The following is a 21,198-nucleotide window of genomic DNA, read 5'->3' as shown; positions in this document are numbered from 1 at the left end:
CATATGCTGATGACTCCACCCTTCACCTATCCATTCTGTTCCTGCAACGTCCATCTCAACAGTTACTTCAACAAACAAGGGACGAGGCTATGGCACACCTAATGTCTGACTTGGCTCGTATCTCTGACTGGGGCAAAAATAATCTGGTTGTTTTAAATGCATCAAAGACTCAGTTTTTGCACCTATCAACCCGACAATATATTCCGGAGGTATACCCACTAATGTTTAACCCGCGCCGTCCCGGCGACGTGAATTAACGTCCGCACATGATGTGCATTCATGTCCCGGTGATGTGAATTAACGCGGCAGCATTGCAAGGTCCCTAATTTGCACAATTTTCAATTTTCGCGAGTGATTACGTGAGTGATTTTTGGCATGTATACACGGGACACCTTCCTCTATTCCTCTACAAGATGCCAAGCAGGGACAATGCCTTACACCGCATAACCTCTCCCCCCCCCCTCTGCACGCCATTGTTTCGGCAATTCACCTGTTACCAGTGACCTGGCCAATAAAGACATTCAGGGCCAGAGTGATTCCCCAATCGATGACAATGTGGAGGACAAAGTTTACATAGCATTAGAGGAAGAAACAGTCAGAAATGATGATCAGGTAATGTGGGAAAAAAAAGGTCATGAATGGTGATGAGTTAGTGAGTGAAACAATGCTTATAATGCCTATATTACCGTTTGAAAACCAATATACTCTTGTACTACATATAAATTCGTACCACGTAAATAAATAAATATTGTTTATGAGTGGATAAAATAGTTACCCTCCCAAAGAACTCATTTTCTTTGGTGGCAGCCTGTTAGAAAACCTAGTCAAGTAAGGAAGTACTCGTACCCAAATCGAGTATTTTAAACCTCAGGTGAACGATTTCTCTATGAATTTTCGATGTTTCTCACCAAAAGCGGATGTTTGAGCCAAAAAAAAAAAAAAGGTCCAAAAATGTCGGGACTGGGGCATACCACTGCCCAGAAAACGTCAGGATGGGGCGGGTTAATAATATTCAGCTTAATCCTGCATCATCCTTGAACATGATTGGGGTTTCATTTACTTGGGACTTATCTTGGGTAGATCATATTACATCTCTTGTAAAATCTGCTTCCAAGAGATTAGGTGTGCTAAGCCGACTCCATTCCTTCTTTACCGCTGCACAACTGTTGACTCTTTACAGAGGTTTTATCTGCCCCTGTGTGAAGTACAACTCTCATGTGCAGGAGGCTCCCCACATACAGCTCTTCTCAATAGGGTGGAGTCAAAGGCTTTTCGTCTCATTAACTCTCCTCCTCTTACTGACACCCTTCAACCTCTGTCTCTTTGTCGCACTGTTGCATCTTTATCCCTTTTTTATCACTACTTCAATGGTCACCGCTCCTCTGAACTGTCTGCATGCATTCCTCCTCCTCTACGACGGGCGTGTAGCAGCCGTCTAGCAGCAAACTCTGATCCCTTTTCTGTCCAACTCTTTAATGCAAGAGTTAACCGTTACTCCCAGTCTATCATTTATGCAACAGGTCAACTCTGGAACTGTCTCCATCTGTCTGTATTTCCTGCTTCCTATGATCTCCAGTCTTTCAAACGCAGTGTGTCCAGGCATCTCGAAATGATCGGATCTTGAATTTGGATCTCTCTTGTATTTTGTGTTTCTCTTGGAAGGAACAATAATTGCGGGCTCGTGGCCTTTGTTCCTTCTTCCTCACATTAAACAAAAAAAAAAAATACATATGCATAAAAAGGGTGGTACCTCGCCCAACAGACCATCATCGATTGCAAGTGCCCAATACCTCTCTGTATTGCACACTTGCACCCATCGGCTGATGACTGTCAGTCGAGGAACGGGGTTTATTGTAGGGGACATCAATATTAGAAACAAATCAGTGGGAGGAGGAACTATTTCAAATATGTCAACTGTCAACCCTAATTAATAGTACAATATATACATATTTACAGTTGATAAAAAAACATAACCATACAGTAAAAAAGTCACATCACTTTGATTAGTCCAGTCTCTATCAAGAAAGCCATCAAAATATCAGTCATAACAATGTCCCCATCACCAAGGATGGTGGAAAGGGTGAAGGGGACGTCTCCTGCACCGTAGTAATTTATAAGTGTGTGGATAAAATAGTTACCCTCCCAAAGAACTCATTTTCTTTGGTGGCAGCCTGTTAGAAAACCTAGTCAAGTCAACATCTTTTTCCATAAGAAGTTGTAGTATCACACATTTTACATAATTTTTAAAGCTGTTTAGTCATAATTAAAAGTGTGTAATGAAGTGTGAATGATGAATAGGCAAATATCATTTCGCTGTTAGCTGTGGTATAGAAGAAGGTGGATGGCAGACCACAAGTGCCACCCTGTTTCAATTATAAAATGAAGGTTAAGAGAAGTGAAAAGATATCTGAATAGTGCATAAGTGTAAAGTCCTGGGGAACCATTTATTATGTTGGTATATGTGAATGTACTTAATGCCATTTTATAGAGGTGTATAATGTGCTAGTGGAGTTGTCATATCTCTACTTTTTGCATAAGCCCAGAGTATATGTAAATGCTTGGCACCTCACTTTTAGCTGACCTCAGCACCGCGCCCAACTCGGCACGGTGAGCGTACAGCATCCGAAGACGTCATATAGTTATCAAGGGAGGTGGTATCGCTCTTACATATCTCTCGGGTGGCAGTTATATTATTCTGTGCCCAATAAAGAGAGATTTAATCTGCTCATTTCTGTCACCTTACGCTACCACTTAATATAACAGACCAGCCTCCACTTTCTAGTGGCAGAGGACCTTTGGTGGAAAGTGTCAGGCAGTGACAGCGAGTAGCTGACGTGTACTACAGACAGTGTCGTCGATCTCCAACACAGTGGTCTAGTTATACTATAACAGCAGAACACATAATATGTAGTCAGCTGTGCTATTCCATATAACGGCTACACAAATTGGTGGATCCGGTGGAATTAGCGGCTAAACTGACACATAAATTTGGTGCTAGCGGTGGCATGATATTTGGTGCTAACCGTGGCCAGATACATTAAATTGGTGCTCAGTGCTGGGATACGATACAAGTGCTAAAGGGATTTATGCTGTGAACCAGTAACCCTTGCAATCGCTCGTTCCTGAAGGTGAAACAGAAAATCTTACTCTACTGTTTTAAGGGGACTAATTACCAGTGAGTTAAGTGAAGCAGATAAACTGGAGTGGTGAATATTAATTCCTCCCATTATTCTGCCAGTGCGAGATTCCTATCTTAAGCACAAACTGGCAGTTATCTCGCCCTGTGGTGTGCGAGATATCTCCATCTTCAAACGCAAACTGGCAAGAATCTCGCTCGCTTGTGTGAGAGGCGAGATAAGGAGAGTTCAAGCCAATGCGGTGAGGAGTGGGTCAACTAGCGACTTCTAGCAACTCCAGAGGCGCGGACGGCCGAGGCAAGCCGAGGGAGACCGAGCGCTGGCGAGTGAGGTGCCACGATCGTGTGTGGTGCGTCGAGTGGCGTCACTGCCTGGCGTGCTGCTAACTCCCACAGCGAGAGGGCTGCCGTGTATGGTTGGAGGAGTCTGGTGGAGTGTGGAACGTGGAATGTGGAACATCATCCTTGACTTTCATATCTAGGTAGTGTCCATGCATTAGTAATCCACACACACACACACTTGAATCAACACACGTTAGTTAATTAATGTGTGGAAATAAAGGTTTCTCAGAATTCCCTTGAAATAAATATACTTTCTGTGTATTTTATGTGTCCCCTTCTCTGTCACTTACCGTAACTATCTTTTTTTTTATGTCAGTTTATCTTCCTGTAACTGGGAGGGGAATATTACTGACAGGGTTAGATGGATACAGTGAAAAGGTGGGGACGTAGAATTAGGGAAATAGAGATCAGCCAACCCCACTAGACTCAGGATTTTATGAGTGGGTTGATACATCAAATAAAGTGCTCAGATATATTAAATGAGTGAAGGACATATTGAGGATCAAGGTGATGAGGATATTTCTGAAAGACTGGATGAGGATTTGAACGCTTTGCATTTGCGTTCTGGTCATACTTATTCAACAGTCCCAGAGCAATCAGTTAGATCCAAAATGGCCACTAGTCTTGCTAATGAGGATATTCCTAGTGAGAAGACTGTGGAAGTTGAGACTACAACAGTACCTTTGGTCCCTCAGGATATGCAGAATCCAGTCATTACTGATAGTACTACAACCACTCACATACCTGTTTATACTTCAGATGTTTTCATACAACACAAGGTTTTGGACGGAATTTATTTTCTGTTCCTTATTCAAATGCATGGGGTATAAACACAGATGGTATTGGCATGCAAACCCAGAATCCTAATCAATGGGGCATGAATACTAATCTTGGATGCAAACCCAGGGCCCTTATCCAAATACCTGGGGCATGACTAACAATATGGACGTGCAAAGTCACTCTAACCCTCCTCCTTTGTGGCAGATACCTGTACCTAATATGGCACCCACTAATCTGGCTACTGATATAGCACAGCAGCATCCTAACTGTACTGAAAGTCAGGCTTTGGCGAAGGCAGGTATATGCTATACAGAAGCTAGCAAAGCCTTGCAAACTTCGGGCTGGAGAGATACAGCTACTAGTTCTCCACAGCAAAGGACCAAGGCTGTTAAGCCAAAGGTGAAAAGATGGTGTGTCATACATGGGCATTGTCCTCATGAAACGGACTGTTGCCCCTTTGTCATTGAAAAGAGGAAGAAACTAGGGAACCAAGCTAGTTCGGGGGAAGCTCAGGGCTGCGCGCAAAAGTAATTAAGATGGTACAATCCACCAATGCGTGTGTGGCAGCTATTACTAAGGTGGACTTATCATCTATTCCTTGGATCATATGGAAAGGCCAAGTGTCCCTGATCGTAGATACAAGGGCATGTACAAACATTATTTCTAGTAAAGCGTTGGAAAGACTTAAAAGTGAAATGCCTCTAACAAACTGGACATTATCAGCACCTGATGTAATGTTGACAGGTGTGACAGGGAGTAGAATGAAGATTGTAAGCCAGGTGCCGTGGACATTGAGGGTAGATAAACGATCTCCTGTGTTACGTGCTACATTTTATATGGTTGAGGATTTTCCTCTGCCACCTGATGGGCTGTTAGGCTTTGAAACCATGGAGGAGTATGATGTAGTAATACACCCTCAAAGACATTCCATTTCCTTTAATGGGAAAGAGTTTGTAGGCCTTAATCCCTCAGCGACACGAACTGGAACTGGCATCCAATCAGGAGCCGTCCAACCAGTTGTGACCCCGACAAGTGAAGCATCAAGGGAGTCCCCGGATGCTAACGAAGCGGAGGGTATGGACTGGAAGAATGTCAGGGCTATAGTGAGTGGTAATCACCACTTACCCAGTCGAACTGTCTGTAAAATTCCTGTCCGAGTACCTGACGTGTCGGTGGGAACTGATGTAGCATGCTTAACTGATACTGTAAGACATAAGGCATTGTCGCTGGAATCGACTCTGACTAGCGTTGGCCAAGACCAGAAGATGCCCCTCTTCATCGCAAATATGAGTGGTGGCGCAGTTAAGCTCAGAGATGGTTGTTATATAGGCGACTTGATGTGCTATGGTGCCCCCATAAAGGAAGTCAACGACGTGCCAGTGATCTCTCCTGTAGTTACATCTCAAGCAATGACTCAGTCGGAACCCGTACGTCTGGCTAAGGAAAAACAGCTGGAGCAATATGTGATGGTCACGGATAATGCAGACCATAAAACACGACTCCTAGCCCTCCTTAGAGAATTTTCCGACGTAGTAACACATCCAAGAGAAGCGCTGGGTAGGACGGATAGGGTGAAGCATCATATTGGTTTGTGCCCTGGTACAAATCCAGTTTATGTGCCTGCATACCGTCTACCGCAGAGGCAAAGGGAAGCAGTGGATGAGGAAGTTGAAAGGATGCTTCATGATGAAGTTATCCAGCCTTCCTCCTCGCCTTGGAATCACCACTCTTTCTAGTGCCTAAGAAGGACGGTGGTGTGAGACCTGTTGTGGATTTTCGGCAAGTGAACAAGGTAACAATACCGGATCGTTACCCGATTCCGCATCTGCGAGACTTACTTCAATCATTAGGTAAGGGAAATACTTTGTTTACTTGTCTGGATCTAGCGTCAGGGTATTGGCAGGTGGAGCTGACCGAAGAGTCGCGTCCCATTACTGCTTTTAGCACTCACCGTGGGCACTTTGAATTTCTCTGGATGCCTTTTGGACTGAGTAATGCTCCTTTAACATTTCACCGGATGATAAACCAATTGTTTGGCAAGATGTTAGGGCAAGACGTCTTCCGTATCTAGATGACCTAATCATCTTGAGTAACAATGTTAACAGTCATTTTAACAAGTTAAAACAAGTGATGGAAACCTTGAAATCCGCAAGTCTGAAAATTAAGCTGTCAAAGTGTGAATTTCTGAAATCCAGTATTAGATTTTTAGGACACCTAGTTGATGGTAATGGCATAAAGACTGTGCCGGACAAGGTAAGGCCAATGTTAAATTTTCCTACACCACAGAACAAGGATCAGATAAGATTGTTCCTAGGCCTCACTGGCTTTTATAGGAGTTTTGTCCACAGGTATGCCATCATAGCATCACCTTTAACGACGCTACTTAAGAAGGATGCTGCATGGAAATGGGGACCCTCGGAAAAGAAAAGCTTCAACGAGCTCAAACAAGCCATGTCAGAAGCACCCATATTACCGTTTCCTAATTATACTCAACCTTTCTATCTGTGCACGGATGCCTCAGGTCTGGGTCTGGGAGCGGTGTTACAGCAGAAGGATGAGCAAGGCAAGACACATACTATAGCGTATGCTAGTAGGGCACTGAGACCCCCAGAGAAGAACTATTCGACGACACATTTGGAGACATTAGCAGTCGTGTGGGCGTTAAGACATTTCCGGGATATTATCTTTGGCTACCGGATAATTGTTTTAACTGACCATGCACCCATACGTGACTTGTTTAAAGGAAAAAACTTGCACGGTAAGGTTGTGCGTTGGTTTGGCAAGGTAATGGAGTTTGATCCAGAGGTCAGATATTTACCAGGCCGTCAAAATGTCGTAGCCGACGCGTTGAGTAGAAACATTGCTGCTACCATGGCCGATGATGTTGCTCTTGCTGAGTATTCCTCAGACACGGTAAAAGCGGAACAACGTAATGATGCGATGTGGTCTCAAGTCATCTATGCCTTGGAGTCTGGCGACGAGACTTGTCTACCCGAACTCCCAGTACCAATGACTCACTTCCATCTTCAGCAGGGTCTTTTGTATAAGCAACCCCCAGGGAAGGACACTGCATATCAGTTGGTTGTTCCTGCTACCTTACAGCAAGCCATGCTACAGTTAGTTCATGACGTACCTCAAGCGGGTCATCCCGGTCACGATAGATGCATACGTGAGGCGAGAAAGAAATACTATTGGCAGACCATGAGGAAGGACATAGAAGCCCACGTCAGTCAATGTGTCAAATGCGCGGAAATACGAGGAACGATGGGACTTCCAACTCCCATCTTAGAGTATCCTCTACCGGAAAAACCCTGGGATACAGTCTCCATTGATCTCTTAGCGTTGCCGAGAAGTCGTCAAGGTTCAAGTTATGTACTGGTGGCAGTGGACCATTTCTCAAGATTCTCTGTTTTAGCACCTTTACAGACGAAAACTTCAGAGGAGGTGGCGCACGCTTTTGTGACTTCAGTGATTTGTCCATACTCTACACCTAAGGTATTGCTCAGCGATAATGGCAGTGAATTTCGTAACCAGGTGTTACAAGAAATCTGTCGTATGTATGGAGTAAAGCAAGTTTTTGTAACGCCTTACAGTCCTAAGAGCAATGGCCTGGTGGAGAGGACAAACAGGAAGATACTGGAAGTCTTGAGACCAGTAATAACCTCAAATCAAGAGGATAACTGGGAAGACTGGTTATCACATGTAGCAGCGACCATCAACTCCTCAGAAAATTCATCAACTGGGAAGTCTCCTCATTATATCCTTTATGGAGAAGAGAAAGTGTTACCCTACGATTTGTTGGCTGGACCTCCTACTCCAGTATACAACGAAGAAGACTACGCAAAGGTACAGTTGTTGAAATTCCAACGTATACGCAGTGAAGTACGGAAAACATTAACCCGCGGCGTCCCGTCGACGTACTTCCACGTCGTCACGTTATGTCACTGCCAATCCCGTTGACGTACTTCAACGTCCTGCAATTGCAAGGTTCATAATTTCCACAATTTTCAAAATTTGCGCGAGATTTTCGATTCGCCCATGTACCCAAGCCTCCCCTACCTGCCGCCAGGCAGGCAGCGTCCTAGACCCTGCGTGACCCGCGCTCACCCTTGTCTCGGTCACTCACCTGCTAGCAGTGACCCAGGTCAGACATGGTGCGGAAAGGTCTCTCAGACGAGGAAATTGCATCCACCCTGGAAGCCTTCACTGGAGATAGTGATTCTCCACTTGACGATGATGTGGTGGATCGCGATTACGTCCAGCCAGAGGAAGAAATAAGTAGCAGTGATGAAGAGGTCCCTTCGCCCCGGAAAACGCGGTATGTGACATACCGTAAGGCAAGGGAAGGCCAGCCTGCTCCCCAACCACGTGCACGGCTATCTCTCCATCCAGAATCTGATGAGGACGAGGATGAGGACGATGAGGATGACGGCGGCTTAGGACGTGATATCGCCTCGTGGTTGGGAAAAGAAAAAATATCACCCCGAGGATCAGAAGGTGGGGCGAGAAGACATATAAGGTATGGTGAAAGTCTTTTGTCTGGGGAAGTGGAAAGTGGTGTGCTGGGAGTGCTGGGTGAAAGGGAAAGTGGTGTGGCGGGAGTGCGGGGTGAAGGGGCATGTGGTGTGAGGGAGGCAGCACGAGCATGTGGTGCACGTAGGCCTAGGGGAGAGGAGGTGGAGCCACTCCCCAGCACGTCTTTCGCCCCACAATATTCCCAAACTTCCTCCCCACAGCCCCAGGATGTGGGAAAAGGAAGGAAAGGGAAGGGAAAGGGTAAAGGAAAAGGGAGAGGGAAGAGAAGTGCTAGTGATGAGAGGCGCTGCTCTCCACCTCCCCAACCTCCCCCACCACCCTCACCTCCCCACCCTGACAAAGGCGATGATGGGGACGTGGCTGGAGACGGTGGTGTCACGTGGAACTGGGAAGATGGGAGTAATTTTACTCCCATCATTCACCCTTTCACTGAGGAGTGGCGGTCTGGTTGCACGGCTCCAGGTGTGCATGCGGGTTCGTCTAGGGTGGATTTTTTCCACTTGTTCTTTGTGGAGGCGTTTGTGGGGTGCATAGTTGAACAGACTAATATATTTTCACGAACACAGTGCCGTGAAAGTGAACGTTTGGGAACCACGAGCAGGCATTCCCAACAATATGACTATCCCGTTACAATTTCAGAGATGTTCTTATTTTTTGCCCTGGTTCTCTTGATGGGTGTGGTAAGGAAAAACCAAATTCCTGCCTACTGGACAACTGACCCAATGATCCTCACACCTTTCTTTGGAAAGGTGATGAGTCGTAACAGATTTCAGTATATTCTCGGCCGCCTCTACTTTTTTGATGCAGAAGATCCAGCCAATGCAAATAACGCAGATAAAATGAGGAGAATTAGGCTGGTATTTGATCATTTACGGGAAATTATCCCTACAGAGACCTCGTCATAGATGAGAGTCTCGTGTTGTGGAGAGGCAATATTTCCTTTAGGCAGTACATACCCAGCAAGAGACACCATTTCGGGTTCAAGATCTTTGTTATGTGTGACTGTAAGACTGGTTATGTGCAAGACATAGTCTTGTACACGGGCGCACAGACAGATATAACGGAAGATCGGAGTATAGGACTCTCTGGGGCCGTGGTGAAGACAATGATAGAGGAGTACCTTCATCGTGGTCATATGTTGTACCTGGACAACTGGTACACTAGCCCTCTTCTCGCTAGGTTCCTCCACCAACACGACACCGGAGTCTATGGTACAGTGAAGAGAAACTGTCGCCATATGGTCAAGATAGGGAGGAAACTTGACAAGAACGAGGTGGTTTTCTTCCAGGCCAATAATATCCTTGCCACCCTGTGGAACCACAACAGAGAAGTTTGCCTCCTATCAACTGTTCACAGCCCCCTGATGCACCGCACAGACTCCGTGGATCACCGTAGCGAGAGGAGGCGCAATGTATGGAAACCCGAGTCTGTACTGGACTATAATCTGAACATGAGGCAAGTGGATCAGTCAGACTCGATGATTTCAAGTGCTGACTGTGCCAGGACCACGATGAAGTGGTACAAGAAACTCTTTTTCCACTTGCTCGACATCACGGTCCTGAACGCCCACTACCTGCACGCAATGACCACCGGAGTATCCGAGACCTTTGAGGGGTTTGTGAGGGAGCTGGCACGTGAAATAATCGCCAGGCATGCCCAGGACAGACCCACACACCGCACCCGCACCCCCATGGCTGCCCAGACTCCCCTACGTCTTGCAGGACGCCACTATCCTAGCACAATCCCTTCCGACCCAAATTGTCGTAAACCTCAGCGCCGCTGCCATGTATGTAAGCACTCGACAGTCAGACCATCCACTCAGAGAAATGACACAAGGTACGAGTGTGTCGAGTGCAATGTTGCGTTGTGCCTTCAGCCTTGTTTCAAAGAGTACCATAATTTCCTACACTACTGAAACTGTGTGGGATGGCGAAATGACGCTCATTATAATGGTAAGGCCAGTCAGTAAGTGCTAAGTCAAATATAAAGTTGAAACGGGTGTTATGTTTTCAGGAAAGTAATGTATAAGTTGAGAATTAGTGTAAGTTGAAAGAAGTGATATCAAAACTACACCCACTGTGTAAATCTGCGAAAATATGACGCTCAGTATAACACTCTGGTCAGTAAATATGTGATAGCAAGAATATAAAGTGGAAACGGGTGTAATGTTAGCATGAATAAAACATATAAGTTGAACAATAGTGTAAGTTGTAATAATTGATGTCACGAGTACACCCACATTCTGGTCAGTATGTGATAGGAATTATATAAAGTGGAATTTGTTGTAATGTTAGTAGTAAGGTATTTTATAAGTTGAATACTAGTGTAAAATGAAACAAATGATATCACGATAACACTCCCTGTGTAAGTACGCGCTAATATGACGCTTAGTTGAATCATAAGGTCTGAAATTATGTGATATCAATTATATCAAGTGTAAACATGTGCAATGTTAGTGGAAAATTATTATATAAGTACAAAAATAGGTTGTAAGTTGAAATAGTAGTCATAGCGACTTCACCGTGTGTGTTATTATGCGCTATTATTACGCTAAATATTTACGTAAGGCCTGAAATTATCTCAAAACAGTTCTATAAAGTTGAAAAGTGTACAATGTTATAAGGAAAGTATTATGTAAGTAGAAAAAACACAATACGAGTTCAAACAACAGTCACAGCGAGTTCACTCACTACGTAAATAAGCACTAACATTACTCTAAATGTTATCGAAAGGCCTGTGAATACATAAAAACAGTTCAATAAAATGTAAACTGGTATAATGTTATTGTAGAAGTATTATGTATGTAATAAAAATGATATGTATCATGATTTTCGAATGTTAGCGATTCATCGTGACCAATCTGCCCGATTTTGCTCGTTTCGCACGATGGTACAATGCTTATTTCTGCTCTATTTTTGTATAAAATCCAATTTACTCTTTTATCACATGTTTTTATGTTTGTAATAAATACATATCTACTTACTTTCATTGGTTTCCCAGACTTATAATACCATAGAAAACGTTAGAGGCTCAGACCACCTACAGAGAACACGGGGCCAGGTGTGACCAAGGCATACCTGTTTAGGGCAATTATGGACCCCGGGGAACAATTTCTTTGTGAGTGACCATTGTTTCTGACCAAAAGCGAAAGTTTTAGCAAAGAAAATTTAGGTCCAAAAATGGTCGGGATTGGGGGGTACCATTGGTGAGAAAGTGGTCGGGATGGGGCGGGTTAAAAGCCTCAAGAGCGGAGATGATGGCGAAACAACACAAAGGTAGTCAAGAAAAGACGTTACAGGCAGGCCAGAAGGTCATGATCCACAACCCTGAGAGAATTTCCAAGCTCAGACCTAAGTTCCGCGGACCATATACCGTTGTGGAACGAGTACGTGGAAATACTTATAGAATAAAGGATGAAGCTAATGGAACTCAGGAGGTAGTACATGCTGATAGGATCAAACTAGTAAGTCAAGAGCTAGGCCTAACTAACCATGCATCTGATGTGTTGTCCCCTCTGTCTTCGCCACAGTCTATGTTGTCATCCGTACCTGTCCCTAACCAAGAGTATCGCAGCAAGCTACGATCCCACAACAAGAGTGATTTAGGGAGTATCTTCTCTTGCAGAAAAAAATGTGGCTGTGGCTCATACTCCTCGTGCGTTGCTTGGGGTGGACCTATGGAAAGACGTCGGACACGGACACGACTGCGTTAATGCCAGGAGCACTGAAGAGCCCACTTGGAGAAGTCGTGGTAGTGGAAGATGCAGTATGCGTCTACTATCCAATGGAAGGCTATCTCCAAACGCCAGATATTGTCAAGGAGGTCTCCAAAGGCTTGTCGAATCTCAGACAGCAACTGTTGGAAGTGGGAAAGATGTTTAATCGAAACCCACGATTGACGAACTCTGACACTGAAGCTTTGGAACGAACCTTGCATGGAATTGTTGAGCTTCAGACTAGGCATATAGACAGGCTCACCGACAGGCTCACTAACTTGCATGTTGCTTTACCTAACGTACACTCTGATCTTTCCAAGCATGTCCATGCACGTACTATTGTTGATTTTCTAGGAATCCTCTCTCAACAACTCTTTGGTACGGCATTAGATAAGGACGTAGTGCAATTGGGTAGACAGATGCATGACTTGACACTGGCCGCTAAAGCCAATAACAGATTAATCATGCATGTGTATAAACAGTTAGATGAGTTCACTAATAAAGCTAACGAGATAATTAGGACTACCAACCATCTAGTAGAGCTTGTGAACAACATCCAAATTAACCTACCAACCCTAGCTAACTTGGTGTTATTTGCTGAGTACTTACATGCTCTCGACGAGTCAACCACTGCTTTGGAGAAGCATGCAGCCAATATGGTGGACGGCTTAATCGATGCAAGTTTGAACAGGGTTAATGCTTTATTGCTGCCTACTAATATACTAACAAATGCACTTGATATAGCTATGTCGAAGCATGGACTTATGCCACTCTTTGATCTGAGTCAACTGGAATATTATTACCCATTGTTAGAGGCCCAGTTGACCCATGAAGGCATCCTGATATTGATACCTATGAGGAATGCTGTAACATACCAGGCATGGCGGTTCATTTCCTTCCCTTTTGCTACTGCTAATAATACACTTATTGTTATTGAAGAGGGTCCAGAGGTGCTAGTTGTTTCAGATGACAAGAAATATGTAGCAGAAACGACTGTGGATGAATTTGAGAAGTGTAAGGCCTTATATCTTGATCTCCATGTATGTCCTGCTTTCCATTTTCTCTTCGTACCATTAAGGGTAGAGGAGTGTAAGAGGGCCTTGTTGGACATAAATACTTCCTCTGATCTGCAACGTTGCACCTTCCAACCCATTCAATTGAAGTCAGTTTTCCATGCTCATATTCATGCGAAACAGTACTTTTACTTTCCTGAGACAGAGGACGTAACTGTGACTTGTGCCTCGCAGAATCAATTCCTTACAGTAAAGGGGTATTATGTTGCACCTGATTTTTGTGAGTTACACAGTAAAGAGATAGCAGTTCTGCCTAGCAAGCATCATCTAGCTTTGTCAGTGAACTTCTCATCCCAGTTACGACCCTTTTTACCTTCATTCAATGTTACTTCCTTGAATGTGAACAGGCTGTCTCATGTATTAAAGGAGCTTACCTTCCTCTCCCACCTGAACAGGACTGATTTAGAGCCTTATGTACTGTTCTATCTTCCTTCATACCTTCTCCTTCCTATTTTGGTCCTGGCATTGGTCTTCTACTTATTGTGGTCTTGTCCTGTGTTTGTGGTTTAGGCTACTATTTAAGACGCCAATTAAGGAACCCACTGAGACCACGTGTCCGTACTCGCGGATTGCAAGTGGATGTTCCTGAATAGTTAGCTACCCTACACTCTGGTTAGGCTACACGGTAGTTAGGACAACAACGTCGATGAGGACGTCAATGGTGTGGCCGAGCAATGTTCTGGTGTCAACATCTTTTTCCATAAGAAGTTCTAGTATCACACATTTTAAATAATAATTTTTAAAGCTGTTTAGTTATAATTAACAGTGTGTAATGAAGTGTGAATGATGAACAACCAAATATCATTTCGCTGTTAGCTGTGGTATAGAAGAAGGTGGATGGCAGACCACAAGTGCCACCCTGTTTCAATTATAAAATGAAGGTTAGGAGAAGTGAAAAGATATCTGAATAGTGCATAAGTGTAAAGTCCTGGGGAACCATTTATTATGTTGGTATATGTGAATGTACTTAATGCCATTTTATAGAGGTGTATAATGTGCTAGTAGAGTTGTCATATCTCTACTTTTTGCATAAGCCCAGTGTATATGTAAATGCTTGGCACCTCACTTTTAGCTGACCTCAGCACCGCGCCCAACTCGGCATGGTGAGCGTACAGCGTCAGAAGACGTCATATAGTTATCAAAGGAGGTGGTATCGCTCTTACATATCTCTCGGGTCACAGTTATATTATTCTGTGCCCAATAAAGAGAGATTTAATCTGCTCATTTCTGTCACCTTACGCTACCACTTAATATAACAGACCAGCCTTCACCTTCTAGTGGCAGAGGACCTTTGGTGGAAAGTGTCGGGCAGTGACGGCGAGTAGCTGATGTGTACTACAGACAGTGTCGTCGATCTCCAACACAGTGGTCTAGTTATACTATAACAGCAGAACACATAATATGTAGTCAGCTGTGCTATTCCATATAACGGCTACACAAATTGGTGGATCTGGTGGAATTAGCAGCTAAACTGACACAAGTGAAGCACGTTCACGAATAAATCGCCAACAGCGCAGGATGATATGACTGAGAGATACCACCGCATCACAGATGTCACAGTGCGGTGGGAATTGTCTTTCCATATAAGGTTTCATATGCATTAATATGGTGGCATTAAGCCGTAAGTGAGCCAACACTTTTTCTTCCAGGCGACTGGGATGGTTGGCAGAGTCCCAGTCACCCAGATACGGCTTACACATTGGAATATTTAGTCTGGTCCACTGACCTTAGCACAGAAGATTTATTGATTTCTTTCCGAGAGAGAGACTTGACCGTAGATCATGAGGAACGTCCCAAGTCTCCTCGAGCTCTACAGCCGACTTTGCAAGTAAGTCAGTCTGCTTATTGCTGTAGATATGACAATGACCAGGCACCCAGATCAGCGTGAATGACTTGTTGCATGAACGCAACATATTAACGACGCGGCCCTGGATCTCGTGCGAGTCCGTAGTGCATGATGCAATTGCTTGAAGGGCTGATTTCGAGTCTGAAAATACGACAAATGAGTCATGCCAAGAATTTAGAGCACAGTCTATGCCTTTGTCAATAGCAAAAAGTTCGGAGGTAAACACATGTATGAGTCGGCAGCCGATACCTGAGGGCACATTCAGTCAACCATACACTAGCATCCACACATTCACTCGACTTGGAGCCGTCGGGGTACAATTGGTGAGACCTGAAGTGACTAACAATGATATTACGAAACAAGTGGTGGACCTCCACCTCTGACGCCTTGGTCTTAGGTGCAGGGAGCCATGTTACATCAACGGTAAAGCCGGGTCGCTCTCAAGGCGCTATATTTTTAGACACCAACTTGTCACAGTCACTGAGGTCCACACCAAGCTCCTGGGTTAGTAAGTGCAGACCAACGGCAAGTGGCCGACACACCCCTCGCATAAGATGGTGGTGTTGGGCCACATTGCCTATATTACTTTTTCTCATTGTCCACACACCATAGGACACGGCCAGATGGTCTCGACGAATACGGAAGGGAGGCATATTCGCCTCCACTTCCATTCGAGCTACACATGTACACAGGACGGATCCAAGACACATTCGCAAACATTTATTCTGTAACACATCCAATGTCCTCAATGTGGTAACGGATGCCGAGCCTTACACCCGTGCGCCACAGTCTAGCTTCGATCTAATAAGGGACTTATACACCATTAATAAAGATTTTCAGTCAGCTCCCCATGCAGTACCCGCTAGGTACTTGAGGACATTTACTGATTTATCGGAACGAGCAAGCAAATCATTAACATGAATATTAAAGTATAAACGATGATGAAAATGTAGGCCCAAAAGCTTTAAAGAATTTTGAAGAGGTACCGCCTGATTATCCAAAGTTAAACACAAATTAAGTACGTTACAAGTCGTAAAAACTACAGCGGCACAGTTAGTGACAGAAAACTTAAATCCCCACTGCAAAATCCCCACTGCAAGGCCTACTGGTGGACGGAGTCAAGGGCTGCTTGAATCCACCCAGCTGAAAATTGTACATTTTGGTAAGAGTGCCATACTGCACAATCGTCAACATAGAGCAAGTATTTAAGATTCCTCGATATGGGAGCTGATGACAGAATATTGTTGATCATAATTCTAAATAAAGTAGGACTAAGCACACTTCCCTGCGGCACGCCATTTTCATGGATAAATTTATCCGATGTTATGTTATGGGGCAATTTGACAAAGTCCTGTTCTTTAAGAAATTTGAGATAAAAATAGGCAAATTTCCTCTTTAACCACAAGCATAGAGCTTCGTTAGTATACCGTGTCGCCATGTCATGACATAGGCTTTATGGATGTCCAAGAACACCCCTATCATGAATTCTTTATTGACAAATGCTTCTGAAATATAATGCTCCAAATTCATTAACTAATCTAGTGAACTTCTGTATTTACAGAAGCCACATTGTTGATCATTTAACAAATTCTACGACTCTAAACAAAAAGAAGCCTATTATTAACCATACGTTCCACGACCTTACATAGACAAGAAGTCAACACAATAGGACGAAATGAAGTGGGATTCATAAGACGACCAGCCTCTTTGGGTATTGGTATGACGCGTGCAAAGTCCCATGAGTTTGGGAACGTTCGAGATGCCCAAATCTCGTTGTACAATGCTAACATTTTAATCAGGTTGTCCTGATTAAGATTCTGGATCATACCCTAAGTGATGGTGTCTGGTCCAGGGCTGGATTCTTTACAGGATATATGGGCAAGTAGCAGTTTATCTAGCGTAAACTCTTGGTTGTACAGGGAGTCTACGTCTTCTGTGGCCATGTCTATTATCTGTAGCTCAGCCATGCATTTATGATGTTGAAAACACGGATCATAATTCGCTGAGCTACTTACACGAGAAAAACTCCTGGCAAGGATGTTAGCAACGTCCACTGGATCGTCATAGATGGTGTTGTTCACCTGCAGGGTGGTGACAGGGATGTTTGGGTGTTATTATTTAATATTTTAATAGTGGACCAGACTTTAGTGAGTGGAGTTGATCGCTTCACCGTGGACACAAAGGACCGCCAAGAGTCACTTTTCGCCCTTCTTATTATTCTCCTTGCCTCAGCCCGTGCCTGTTTGTATGCATTAAAATTTCCTCTGTAGGCTGATCATCAAAAACCCTGTATCTCCTATTGCGTTTCCTTAATGCTTGTTGGCAATCTGGCATCCACCAATGTGCTCTATGCTTCACATGAATTGTAGAAGTCTTGGGCAGCCTCAGCTGCATGTACTATGGAATTAGTTACATTTTCGACCTGAACATCTATGGTCTCCCCAGATATATCTAAACTGTCGACCCGTGAGAAAGATCCCCAGCCTGCTTTCTTCCAGGAAAATTTTGGAGGTGAAAGGTCCAAAACGATGTCACGTGTAAACGGACAGATGGGTAAATGATCACTTCCCAGGGAATCGTCGTAAGGGTCCCAAGAGAAATGTTGATGTATACCAGGGGAGGCCAGAGATAAGTCAATGGCCGAAAAGTTACCAGTACAATCATCTACACGAGTCGCTATACCATCGTTCAGAAGACAGAGGTTGGACTGTAGTATTAGGTCGGCTATTTGCTTCCCACGACCATCGATCCTCAAGCTGACCCATTGATAGTGAAGGGTGTTAAAGTTGCCCAACACTAACATTTCCAGGAAGATGTTCAAATAGTGAATTTAAAGCAGCACTATCAAGGCCATGTGGAAGATAGTACAGAGAGCAAATAGACAGATACATTAATCCCTGAACTTTCTGGACGCCCACTTTCCGGACACCCCATTTACCGGACATTGTGGGCCTGGACCTTCGTAACCCAAAAATGGCCCAAAAAAGAAAAAATTTCCCCTTAATCCGATTTTCCCCCCACCCGTAATTTGAAATTGCCGCACGGCACCTAACAGCTGTTACACCATGGACCGTTCACCCCTTCCTTCCTCCCCCCTCCCCCCTCCCCTGTCAGGGTTGCCATTTGGTATTTTTCATTACCAAATATGGGCCAATTTGGTAATGAAAAATTCGTCTGGTAATGAATCAGAATAATGCAATACCAAACGGATTCTTCACATGTGTGAGGATACACAGGATGGAGATGGTGGATTGTTTGCTCTCTCTGATTAATCTGCTAGCGTATATAGCATGAAAATAATCAACATGCTCTTAATTATAAGAAGAGTGATTACATGAATTTCCATTTGTATATATAATTAGTGAAGAATAAATGCTAGCCTTACGAATTTGGTAATGAAAAGTTAAATTTGGTAATGAAGATTGAGGAGTTTGATAATGTGGCCGTTGCGATCTGGCAACTCTGTTACCCCATCATCAACAGTCACAGCCTAACTCCGATCGAGAGCAGATGCTTATCGTAATGGAAGCCACATGTGCTCGTTTTTTGTGAATAAACAGTGAATAAACTGCAATACTTCGCCACTAGACGAGGTAAGAAATTAGACTTTAAAGTGCAAAGGATTAACTGTGGAGTGCAAACTGGCAGTTGAAACCAGTCCAACCAGTCCAGTGTTGTAAGTACCCAGAATGTTTAATATTGTATAAACTCACCTCTCAAACCTCTTTCTCTGGTTCTTTTGCATTTATTTCAGTTTTTCATATCCCTTATTGGTGTGATTTGGGTCTTAAATACGTGCTATGCATGTCCAGTAGGGAGTTGTATAGGTGTTTTTCTGAGTCAGGGTAGCTTAGGGTCCATAGGTACAAGTCCTGGAGGCTGGGGCCCACTTTCCGGACGGGAACACTTTCCGGACATGCTTTTGGCTCTATTACATCAGAAAGTGGAGAGTTTACTGTACGTGTTATTAAATTTTACTCTGCACACGACAGCTTCCAGAGTAGAATTTAGATTCACTTCCATTTGTGGGTGTGATTTGTGTGTGTATATGGCAACTCCGTGACCTTCATATCTTCTATACGAGTGGTAGTGTTTGAACTGTGGAGGATCAGGATGATCCTCCAGGTGCATTTCCTGTAAACAATGTCTGGCCTGTGTAGTGAAAGCAAGATTGCTATGTTTTGTAATTTGTTCTCAACACCTCTACAATTCCACTGTAATATAGTGAATGCAGCGGTTTAAGATTTACGAAGGTGGCCAGTATGCTTTGTTTTTTTATGCCCCCCGCGACCAGGTGAGTGGCTACCGGGGGACCTTTCCCAGTGCTTGTTTATGGAGACCTCCATATTTTCGTCAATAACAAGGCTCCCAGATTCCACCGAGGAAGAGCTACCCTTTCTCTCCCTCGCTGGACTAGGAGCAGGAAGAATATGAGTAGGTGACTGTTTGGTGAGGGTGGTCAGATTAATCTTATCAGACTTGTTGGACTTCGGTTTTGGCCACACCGACTGTGAAGGAGCAGCAGTAGCCGGAAAGTAGGAAGTAGCGACAGGGATGTCTGTAAGAGAGTTGGAATGTACAAGGGGTCTAGACTGAGAGGTAGGGCGAGTGGCATGAGGAGCGAAGGTAAGGTCAGTCTGTGTTTCCACTGTGCACATCACGGGATGGGACACAACCGCCGATGCATAGGAGACATTAGGCTTGGGAGTTGCATGCAATTCCTTCACCCTCTTCTTTGCTTCGTGGAAGGAAATGCCCTCAGTTGCCTTCACTGTGCAGACCTCTTTCTCCTCCTTCCACTTGGGACAAACCCTCGAGGAAGTGGAGTGAGCATCCTTGCAGTGAATGCAACACTCAGTCTCGGACGTACAATGGTCAGCAGAATCTCCTACAGCCGCGCACTTGCCACACACCACATTAGAAGAACGACAAGTCTTTTCATGATGCCCATAAATCTGGCATTTTGAGCAACGAAGGGGATTGGGAATATACAGTCTCACATTGATAATTTCATATCCTACTTTCACATTAGTAGGAAGAGATATTTTTCCAAAAGTCAAGACTACTGTGGCTGTCTCCGTCCTTTTGCCTACCTGGAAATGAGTGATAAAACGCGCATCAATTACATCTTGCTGAGCAAGTTCATGGATGATGTCGTCCTCTTCCATTACCATGAGGTCCCTGCAGGTGATAACACCATTGCAGGAATTCATGGAATGAGGGATCCTCGGCTCATCATCATAACAATGAAATTTGCTCAACTTCATCAAATCCTTTACCTGACACGAGTTTACGGTCTTTACCAGAAGGTCCCCACTAACAAGTTTTTTCACCTGTTCCACCTCACCAGCACACCCATCAATCACCTTCTTGATGATAAAAGGATTGAGGCTGGACAGGGGAGTGGAACCAACCACATGAAGCAGTACAAAGGATGCATTATTTACATCAATGTCTAGTGGGGCACATGTCTGGGGCTGTTCAGTCACGGGGCAGTCTGTCCATGGAGCAGTCATGGGTCAGTCAGGACTACCTCCCCCCCTGAAGGGGGGGGAGGAAGTAGGGGCATCCGCCATAGTTGCCACTTCCCCCTCGCGGGGGAAGTGGGAAGAAAAAGAAAAATGAGCAAGGGAGAAAGTACCCAGGGAAAGACACATCTAGTCTGCAATTACCCTCTCAAACCACTCTTGGGAGGAAGCGCCTGTAACTCACACCCCTGAACGATCAGTGGGGGGTACACTTCAGAGGCGAGTAAACAAAGGCAATCTCA

Source organism: Coenobita brevimanus, chromosome 33 (assembly GCF_032717465.1).
Source record: "Coenobita brevimanus isolate Jiangsu-jjx chromosome 33, ASM3271746v2, whole genome shotgun sequence".
In the NCBI taxonomy this organism is placed as follows: Eukaryota; Metazoa; Arthropoda; class Malacostraca; order Decapoda; family Coenobitidae; genus Coenobita; species Coenobita brevimanus.
Note: the sequence above shows the minus strand (reverse complement) of the source record.